This window comes from Arachis ipaensis, chromosome B8 (assembly GCF_059453495.1).
Source record: "Arachis ipaensis isolate K30076 ecotype BB chromosome B8, ASM5945349v1, whole genome shotgun sequence".
NCBI lineage: Eukaryota > Viridiplantae > Streptophyta > Magnoliopsida > Fabales > Fabaceae > Arachis > Arachis ipaensis.
Genome location: NC_142443.1, coordinates 122,741,335 through 122,753,154, shown reverse-complemented (window position 1 = coordinate 122,753,154; position 11,820 = coordinate 122,741,335). Strand labels below are relative to the sequence as shown.

The window sequence follows — 11,820 nt, the reverse complement described above, 5'->3', positions numbered from 1 at the left end:
CACCCTCCTAATTTATTGTAAATAGCACTAAATCCTATACCTTAGTACTCCAATTGCTAAATAACTTGTTATTACCCATTAAACCTTGAAACTAGTGGTCTACTAGAATAAGGTCGGGTTCCCATCATTTAGCAATAATAGGTTTTAATCCCATTTTAGCAGTAGTTTCTTTGATTTTATCCCTTGACAAACCTTTAGTCAAAGGGTCTGCTAAATTTCCTTGAGATCTTATATAAGTAATGGTAATTACACCATCATCTATTAGTTGCCTCACAAACTCATGTCTCAAACTTATATGTCTAGACTTTCTATTATAAACCTTGTTATATGCTCGAGACATGGTTGATTCACTATCACAGAAGATTGAAATGGCTGTCGTCTAATGTGGCCACAGCTTTATATCATATAACAGATTTCTTAACCATTCCGCTTCTTTACCTGCGACTGATAAAGCTACAAACTCAGCCTCTATAGTAGAATGTGTAATACATGTTTGTTTCTTTGAAGCCCAACTTATTGCTCCACCACCTATGGTGAAAATCCATCCTGAAGTGGATTTGTTATCACTAAGATTTGTAATCCAACTTGCGTCGGAATAACCTTCTAAAACTGCGGGATAATCACTATAATGTAATCCCAAGTTTATGGTTTTCTTGAGATAACCAAGAACTCTTGTTATAGCTTTCCAATGTTGATTGCTAGGCTTTCCTGTAAACCTTGATAATTTGTACACAGCAAATGCTATATCAGGTCTAGAACAATGCATTGCATACATTAAGCTTCCTATAGCGCTAGCATATTCTAATTGTGCTATAGGTCTTCCCATGTTTCCTTCTAATTTAAGATTAGGATCATACGGCGTATTGGATTCTTTAATTGTGAGATGATCAAACTTTTCCAATACCTTTTTGATATAATGAGATTGACTTAAAGTAAAGTCAACTTCATTCTTATGCACCTTTATGCCTAATATTGTATCAACTTTATTCAAATCCTTCATCTTGAATTTAGAAGTTAGATACTCCTTCGTTATATGAATTCCTTCTAAATTTGTTTCGATGATTAACATATCATCAACATATAAACAATGATTACTCCATAATCTTTTAGTAAATTTTGAGTAAATACATTTATCCGCACTATTATATGAGAAGCCATTTGATAACACCACTGAATCAAACTTCTCATGCCATTGTTTAGGCGCTTGTTTTAGCCCATACAAAGACTTAATTAATTTGAAAACTTTCTTTTCATTTTCGGGTAGCACATAGCTTTCCGGTTGCTCCATATATATTTCTTGTGAAATATTAGTATCATTTTGGGGATATTCTAAATTAGAAGTTGAATAATTGATAAATTTATTTTCAATAAATTCTACCTTTTTTGATTCAACAACTACATTAGACACTAAGTCTAATATTTATATGCTTTAGAATTTTGAGCATATCCTATAAAAGTTCCTTTTATGCCTCTTGGCCCCAATTTGGTTCTCTTTTGATAAGGAACTCGATAAAAGGCTAAACACCCCCACACTTTAAGATAATTTAAATTAGGTTTCATTCCTTTCTAAATTTCATAAGGAGAAACCTTTCTATGTCTTGATGGTATCCTATTAATGTCAATAATGCTTCACCCCACAAATTGTAAGGCAATTTTGTATTTAGTAACATTGAATTAACCATATCCACTAAGGTACTATTTTTTCTTTCCGCCAAACCATTTTGTTGCAGAGTATATAGAGCGGAAGATTGATGCACAATACTATGTAATTCACAAAAGTTATCAAATTTATTAAAAATTTATTCTTCACCTTGTAGTGATTCAGGGATCACCACTCGCAGATCACGAAGTCTACTTACAAGGATTTGTAATTCATGAATTTGATCCATAATATTATTCATAATAAATTCAAAATATTTATCATAATAAACTTATCTGTTCCTTGTCGTTTAGTATTGTACTTTTCTTCCAAAGATTTCTAAATCTCCAATGGTGATTGAATTAACATATGACCTCGATATGCAATAGTATCTTTATCACGTTTCTTCTTCAATTGAAAAATCTTTTCTTCCTCTTCTAGTGTGGAATTTCCAGCAGCATTGACAATTGGTGTAGTCTTTGAGTTAATCACATGTGCAAGATTGAGAAATAAAAGAAGAAACATTATTTTGTCCTTCCAACTATTGAAGTTTGTTCCTTTAAAGCGATCTAATTTGACAAACTCTTGATTCATGACCTTGAACGTAGTGTTTTGATCTTGTGCCATCTTCAAATAATATCTCTCTAAAATTGTTGGGTATATGAGTATGAGAAGATGACAAAATCTTATATTTATGTAGTGGTTTCAAGGCACGATTAGATCGCTTTCTTTAGAGAGATATTTGTCCCCACACTTAGTTGCTATAGGGTTGATGACAATACTCTCCCAGGATACAATGAAACCTAAGAATTTCTTAATTAGCAATAGTAAGAAATTCTCAACTCTCTTGAACAAAGAAAATCTCTTAATGTTTGAGTAAATTGTACACTTAGTACTTTTTGAAATAGTGGACAAGGACTTATTTATACATATTGCACGTAGCAATTATGATTAGTTACGTATACAAATGGTTGTGTCTTTTCTATTGCCAATAGATACAATGTTTTGAACATATATAACTCTTAAAGAGTTGTGTCCCTTTAGCCAATAGACACAATGTTTTGAACACACACAATCCTTAAATGGTTGTGTTCTTTCAACCAAATGGTACTAAACGGTTAGTAACCGTTTATTAATATTAATAATATTAATAATAATATCAATAATATTAATTAATCAAATTTGTAAATACCCTTCAGGGGATGTTTCTCAGGATGCTTTCAACAACTTCAAATCTCTCATGGATCAAGGTCTCACCTTTTTCATCTCTCTCTTAATCCTTGCTCTTTTTTTCCATCTGGGTCTCACCTTTTTCCCCCTTTTTTTTATGCTCATGTTAAAAAATTGCTTCTTTTCTCTTTTTGTAATTATGCTTAGTTGAGGAGCCATTGCAGAAAACCTTTTAGGTAATCCATTTTTTTTTATCTTTTTTTATCTATTGTTTCTAGATACTTATTTTGATCTAATTTTAACATTTTGAATTATTCATTATGTACTATGTGGCTGTGTAAATTAATCTCTATTAGTTTCTTTCCGATGGATTGTGTCTAGTATGGCCATTAGAATCATGATGGTTAAAGTAATTTTGAATGTTTCATTCATGTTGTTAACTAATTAGTGCTGCTATTCTCATGCATGCTTTTTAGTGAGATTTATAATTTGTATTGATTTAGTAGGAAAGGGATTCAATCAATGCTTGAAGGATTATTTTTTAACAAATGGCTATGAATTTTTACTTGGTTATTATTCTCGATGATGTTTCATTTTTAGAAACCAATAGTCCCGCCTGATTTATACAGATCAATTCGTGAGTCACAACTAATATTATTGTCATGTTACTCAAGAGAGATGTTCATTCTGAAACAATCTTTTTTTGTTGGTATCCCATGTCATCTCGGTCACTTCTGAATGTATTTTCTTGTCAACATGTGCAAGTTATGCTATATATAATTGTCTTATCTCTGTTTCTTTTTTTCCCTCTCTCTTTTTTTGTGATCAATTCCAGGATTTTTCTGTCTTTGCAATTGATGTTGGGCTTAGCACATTTGACAAAGTATCTTGTAAGTTAAATTTATTAGAGAAAGGAAGACAAACATTGGTCTGTTAGGGGGCACTATTTGACTTCTAACTGTGTATCCTGATCTTGTATGATCCGCAGGTTCGTTATTATGTTCAATCTCACATTCAGATCAATGAATATTGTGATCGTGTGGTCTTGATGAGTATTATTCTTTGGATTCTTCTAAGATTAATTTGGTAGTTTAGCTTCTGCCATTTCATTCTGAATTTTTAACCATATTTGTCTGTAGCCTTCTTCATCAAAGAAACATGGGTAACCTATCACCACATGTGTAAAGGTTTTGGATATGACTGGTCTGAAGTTCTCGGTCTTGAACCAAATTAAGGTACATTTACTTCATGTAGCTACTTAGTCCGGCACAGTTGCTCTACTTGTGAATTTAATGTATTAACAATGAATTTTGATGTTAAAATAAGAAGCGTGATGGTTTGATGTGAATGGTACATATTTAATATAGTAACCTTAAAAGAGAAAAAGAAAAAGAGAGTAAATATTTGAATAGTAAGTTTGTAAAAGCAATTCAGAATTGGTATACTGAATAAATATAAGAACATATAGAATTCATTTATTTATTTATTATAATTAAGATAGAGAGAAAGAACTGAATATTCACATGTCACTATCAATAACCTTTGGCGTTACTGAAATGACATACTCAATTGCATTCCAAGATTCTGACTTCGGAGCAAAAAATCTTTGTCAATTGATTTTATTTGTTTTTGGATATTTCTGATATTGTTGAGCTATGTTTTTCTTTTTTATTGAGGACTCGAGGCCTATTGCAATATCCTTTCCTCCTTGTTAATAACATTTCTCTTTATATATAACACTGTTACTAAATTGTCATTCATGTCATTGCTGTTGTTAACATTATATCATCCATCGATGATCTAAACTACTCTGAAAAGAAAAATAGATATTACATTGTAAATGCCCAATACATATTTTCTGCATGTTGGAAGATGAGAAGAAGAAATAAACAAGAGCCTCAGACGGAAGAATGAGAAGAGAGCAATGAATAAGAAAAAGAGATAAAATTTATGAAAATTTAGGGATTTAGGGTTAAATATAGTAGGAGGAACCAATATGGGTATAAATTAGAAATGAACCAACTCAGCTAGCCGTTGGAACCCTCCAGCGTGGTAAAATGTGGCCACGTTAGCACTCCAGTGATGACTCATCACCAGAAATATGCCCAAGGACCATTATGAGTATTCGGAGATCTATCTGGAGGACTACAATAAAAAAATTAGGATCTTAAAGACTACATTGAATATTCACGCGAATCTCAGTGACTATTACGAGAATTTACTCCTATTTACAGATACTACTTTAGCTTAGCTTGTACTTTCTCCTCTTGCTCCACCAAAAAAAAAAAAGGATATCCCTTGAAGGATCCTAAACATACCAAATATTTATAATTTTATAATACATTGTTAAGAAATATTTATAACAATGAGTGTATTAATTGTATATCAATGGGTCGAATAACTATCAATTACATATGAATCATTTTAAAAGGCATTGAATAAATTTGACACCTCACTTTTCCAAAATATCATTTTCAAATAATTATTATGTAAAATAACTATGTGGAATTTCCTCTTATATTAAAACAACTATTTTAATAATACAACTATTTTAATCTCATTAAGATTTGAAAAAGTTGAACCCTATTTAAGTGTTATGGTTGATTAGTCTTAACCTGAGGGAAGCTTTTTTTTTTTAATTAACTACAATATGGACATCTCTTACAACAAAATTTCCAAACTTAGTCACGTTATTAGTTTTTATTGCATTGTAAAATATAACTATTTGATATGAGCTTATAATCATATGAGTCGGATAGGGAAATAAATAATAATATCGTTATTTCGCTATAAAGTAGGAATATTTTGCTGAGTTATCGTGTTTGCATGTCGGATATATTTCAGATACGATACTCACTAACACTCGTCTGATACGTGTGTCTGCTGTGTCTAACCGTCTTTTAATAAAAAATAAATTTTTTTCCGGACACGTTTGAATACACCTAAATACCATCATGTATCAGCGTATTCAGTCTTATTCTTAACATATATTCTTGAAATAAATTTAGATATAATATATATTAGTATTTATTAAAATAAAAAAATATTTTAAACACTTGATATAATTAAAATAAGATATTAAAAATAATTTAAAAATTAATTTATATTCTAATATCAATAAAATATCAAATAACATTATGATTTATCTAAAAAATATTTTATATTTTATATATATGCGTGTCCCTGTATCTTGTAAGATTTTAAAATTCGCGTGTCAGCATATTCCGTGTCATGTCACGTCCCATGTGCATGTCAGTCTCTATATTATAGTTATTTTAAATTATCCATAAAAACAATAAATTGCATCGTCATCAGTTTTAAGTCAACTCATAAGTATACCATCTTAGTTTCAAATTATCTTCCAACACTATATTCAATAAGGCCAAATTAGTAGTTTAAAATTCAAACATGTGTTCTAAGACTTATTGTCTCACCTAATTCTACCATGAAATGACATTTTACTCATCACTCAAATTTCAATACTGATTGGGAACAACACTCTTATTCAATATAAAGCTTTTGCTATAAACTTTCATTCAATATATTTTACACATAGTTGTCAGAATCGAATCGATGATCGAATTGATAAGGTTACTGAATCACTGGGTTACTAGTTCAACCGGTGAATCACTGATCGAACCGGTTAATCCGATATAATTAAATAATTATATAAAATTTAATTATTTTTTATTATAAGTACTTTTATTTTATTTTTATAAAAATAATTATCATTTTCAAATTTTAATATTTTATTAATTAATTTATATTTATTGTATTATTATATTATTATAAATAAAAACTTACATACAGTTAATTTTCATGTGAAGTTGATATTTAAAAACAATTAGATGATTTGACAAGTTTAACTAAATATTAGCTAACAATTTTCAACTATCAACTTCATATGAAGACAACTGCATGTGAGTCTTTACCTATTATTATATACTACAAGTATTGATTGAAAAAATAATATTAATAGATATCATATAATCATGAAAAGAAAAAATAAATTATGATTAACAATTTTTTTTGTTTATCTTTTTAATATATATATATATATATATATATATATATATATATATATATATATATATATATAATAAAATTTATAGTTAAATAAAATATAATTGATTTAAAAATGAGTGACTTTAAAATTAAAATTAATTGAATATAAGTAAAGTAAAAAATTACTATATGTATTATAATTTGGATATATGTTTGTAAGAAGCAATGTAGCTTGGTGGTATGATTGCTTTTCTTGTAACTTTGGAGTATGAAGTTCGAACACTATGGCAGTTATTTTGCAAAATTTTTCAAAAACCACAAAGCTTTGACACTTGGCAACGCTGGAGTATATGGAGAGCATGGTGGACTTGCAGAACCCAGATGCATCGTACCTTTGCCTTCAATTGGGACCGAGCGATTTCGTCCGGTCCAGTTTTCATCGAATTTGACTAGTTTTGGCCGATTCGTTCCAGTTTTTTGCCTTGAACGGTCCTAATCTTGGACCGGATCGGTATAGGGTCTAGTTTACCAGTTTTAATAACTATGATTTTGCATATCAATTTGTTGATTAAAGAATCACGTGGAGCAGAGATAGCACACAACATAGTAGGTTGATAAAATTCTCTTTTTAATTGAAATTCAAACAAAAAATAACCCAAAAAAATTTATCAATCCTTTTAGTTATCTCCTTATTAGAAAATATATCGATTAAGTGATTATTTAAGTTCAACATGTTAATAATCACCAAATGAATAAAAAATGGTCTCTATCTTCTTCCATCTTTTAAATAATTTCAAATCAATTTGTCATATTCACTACATTATCGTGAAGGTCACCCTCAAATTCTTGCTCCTACCATCCAAATTCAACAAACTTACTCAATCAAGGACTCGCAATGTAATAACAGGTATGCACCATTGTCCACTCATATTACTAAAGTGCTTATAATATATTTGTTTACAAATTAATTAAAAAATAAATATTTTAAAAAGAGCAAGTAGTCCAACAATCCATGAAATGTAGCTTTTTAGAAAATTGCATAGGCATAGACTTTTAGCACTAGCAGTTGACGTCTTCAAACTTGTTAGGATAGTTTTATGGTGCTGAGTGCCTAAAATTTCAGCAATTACTAAAATGAGTTGTCATGAGAGAGGGAAGGATGCGTGTGGTGTAGGGTGCAACACGCGCAAACAGGAACTGATTCCTGTGCAACTAGCTATGGTTAATGATGATTAGAGATTTGGGTTGGACTTTTTTGTGAGTATAGCCGTTTATGGCGTTACTGATGGGCTTCGAGTTTATTGTCAAGGAAAAAAAAAAAGATAGAACAACTTTTGGGGGAGGTTGGACAGAAAAGTCAACTTCGTATAATGGTTTAGGCCAAAAAGATAGAACAACATGCTTCTGAATGATCTTTCATCATCATTAATTCAAATAATAATGCAATAGCATAGGTCTCGAAAGAAAACGAAAATACAAAAATATTAAGAGTAAGAATATCATGAGCCCAAACAACATTCTTTGTAGCAATATATTATTTTTGATAATATTAAATAATAATAAATCTACTGTAATACGGTGTACATGTCATGGATAAAATATTTTATTTTTTTAATTAATATGAGATATTTTTATGTTAACAATATTAAACATAAATAAATATTTTATTTACTATTTATATAGTAACATAACAGATTCATTATTATTTATTATTAAGATAAAAAATATATCATATAATATTTATCTTTTGTATAGTATCACATTAGTTTTATTTTAATATTAAAGTACTTTATGTTGGTAATAAATAATAATAAAACTACTGTATTGAAGCCTAAATAAGAAATAAAATATGACATACTTTTTATTTGTATTATTATTTTTTTCATGTCAAGAATAAATAAAATATTATATTTTTAGGTTTAGTATCGTTTTTTCTGTCTTAATGTTAGATAATTATAAATAATTTATTTTAGTTGTATTATATTTTTTTATTTGGAGAATTTATTTGTTTGTATTTACCTTAATTATATTACTTGTATGCCAAATTGTTAAGAAGATTAAAAGAAGTGTCACTGATGAGATAAATTTTTGGTAGCCATTAGAGAATCAAGGCATGTGATGTTTGACGGTTGCGTGCCCAGTGTGCTCTCGTTACTGTACTAGTAATTAATCGTCCAGTCACATCTGGGTCACTTAAATGATGGAGCGTTGCAGAAGTCATGTGCACTTCCTCAAATATAGCACGGAGGATATAGTCTGGGTTCCATTAATGCCATGTGATTAAAATAATAATGTGTGTGAGGCAAGCTATTTGTTCCCTTGTCATGTGCATTTTTTTGTTATTTTCAGCCAGTTAGCGTTAACTGAATAGGGTTATTTTTAGCGAAGCATATGAGGAGAATGCAATACTGAACTTTTTTCTTTTATCTTTTGCTGTGTATATTAGCAAGTGAATTTTGAAAAAGAAGAGTCGTTGGCCCACCGATAGGTATCATGTAGTAATAAAGGGTGAGACTCTTCTCCTATATAATTTAGAGATTATATTCGCTAGAGAAAGGGAGGTTCGTAATTTTAAAAAAAGTTGTTTCTCATTCTTTACTAATCACACATGCACTTTGACATAACAGGCACCGAACCCTAAGTCCCTACAATGTCAATGTTTCATCGTAGTGATCTGTTGCAGACGAGACATATAGACTGGTTAATTCAGTGTGGGTGAGCTATATAATATCAGAGTTAAGTTATGTAGTTTACCACAAAAAATAGGGTCTCGAAATGGGTCAAAAAAAGTGGTGCACATTCAACATGATTAGAATGTGACCTACATGAACTGGGCCCGTTCATTCCGAAGGCCCAGTAACACAAGCCTAACTCCGGGACAATACATTAGGATAGTCAGTTGAAGTGTTAGGTAATGTGTTCCCACTTTACAAACCTTCTAAAAGCCTGGAGTTGTGAAAACATTTCAACTTGCTCATATGGCAGAAAAAGACAAGGATGTCGTGAAAGGGGTTGATCCAGATCGCACAGAAAGGTAACGACATTTTAGTCGAGGGTTGTGCTCTTTTTTATGATGCATGGTTAATAAAATAGTGGGTTTGTGGGATTTCAGTGAGGTAGCAAGAGTCACGGAAGGCGGAAAAAGGTCAAGTGTCGACTATTAGCTATTGGTCTTCCTAAGCAAGAGTAACGACGTAATAGTTACTCCTAAGGACAACTGTGATCGCGGTAGTTGTCGTGAATATTTGGTGCTTGCTGTTTCCTGAACCATAACTTGTTTTATTTTGGGGAAGCATGTCTTGACGGACAATGAAGCCACGAGGGAAATAATGAGGACTCTGTTTGTGCAAATATGATCTATTTGCGGGATGCTCTCCAACCATGAAAATGTCATTCAGGCACTAATAAGACGGATTTATGAAGGTTCTAGAAACACCCCAATGAAGCCAGCGTCCAAAACGGAGAACACGACAAAAGGGGTCAAAACGCGATGGCCAAAGCCAACGTTAGTTGCTGCGTGTGTCCTAGTAAGGTGGTGACACAGAAATAAACTAAAGAGAAATCTCAAAGATCAGTAGTAAAGAGTAAGGGTCCCCAAAAGAACACAGAGAAAGTCAAGACCTAGTCGCCGTCGTTTAAGGTGAGTATAGGATAACGTATGAGTCTAATACGTCGTCTATTTTCGTATCATGTTGTGCTTCGTACCTCCATTTGAGTTCCGTTTTTCTTGTAGAGAAAGCTAAACTTTGGTGATGTGGAGGAGGCCTCCTCTAAGTACAACGAAGTTTGGCAAGGTGTACCAGATACCCCATTCACTTACCTCACCCATGGCCGCATCCATGTTGCAGACGAGATGCCCGTGGTAAGTATTTGCTTTTGTCAGATTTCCATGTATTTTTTTAGTCTCAGCATTTGCCATGAAAAAACCTAACAAAATTGCAACGGATATACTGTGATAGTGTTTTAAGTCTACACTTTCGCCCCCCCTGTTGGGATGAACTTCCTTAGGTCGGAGTTGGCGGTAGCGGCGTATATCTTCTTTAAGAGTCTTGATATGAGGTTAAAATTGTTTTCTACTTAGTTAAAAAATGTTACGTTCTATTTGTTTATTTCATAGATGTGTTCTAATATATATTCGTGCGTGTTATACTGCTGCCTACATAGATACTTTTAATGGAGATTGTGTGTTGTGGACCTTGCGTGTAGGGAGGTCCTAGTTGAAAATGAATATTCCCGTAGAGACAGGGATATTATATTGACGTTGCATCCAGGACACCAGCTGGTGGAGGATGTATGTGGTTCTATTTTATTTAGGCTTTTTGAGGCAAACTGGAACTGATTTTCTTGTTATGTAAGTTATCAATCTAACATGCAACATGCTCACTCATGACTCCGACATGCCAAAGTGGTTTCTGCCGACGACATTCGCGGTAAGCAGTTTATTCATAAATTAAATTTTAATATTTGGGTCATGCTTATGGTGAGAACCCTTTCTTGACAACTATATTCTGCTTTCCATGAATATGCAGCAAATTGCTCTTAGTCCCATTAATCACAACATTGATACATATGAGTTTATACGCACCCGATTCATGGGTCTTGCGGATGATTTGTAGATGGTAAGACAATATCCAATGCATATTATGTTCACGTGAATTCACCACCTGACTAATAGTTAAGTAATGTTGTTTGTGCGACTTTCCTTGCAATATATATGTGCCCATGTATAGGGAGCACCACTAGTACCTCATGATCGTTGATCTCGTTCACTGCAAGCTAATGTATTTAGACTCGGCCAAAGACCCAAATGAGCGTGATGGTAGAGTTGCGCAAATAAAGTTTGTGGTAAGTGTTATGGCTTCAATTAAGAATAGAATGTTTCCTGTCTTTCGAGACAATTAAACAATATCTCTTATGCCAGCCTTTAAATTGATTTCTTCTATGGGCAAGGCCTTCTTCATAGAGATTATGTTCGAGGACAACAGGTTCTGAAAAAAAGCTAATCA

The 11,820-nt window shown here is 31.8% G+C and overlaps 1 pseudogene; it reads right to left on the bottom strand.

Annotated features, from left to right (window-relative positions):
• Positions 1-379: 379 nt before the first annotated feature.
• Positions 380-1,000, bottom strand: LOC148549694 (secreted RxLR effector protein 161 pseudogene; annotated as a pseudogene).
• Between the last annotated feature and the right edge of the window lie 10,820 nt (positions 1,001-11,820).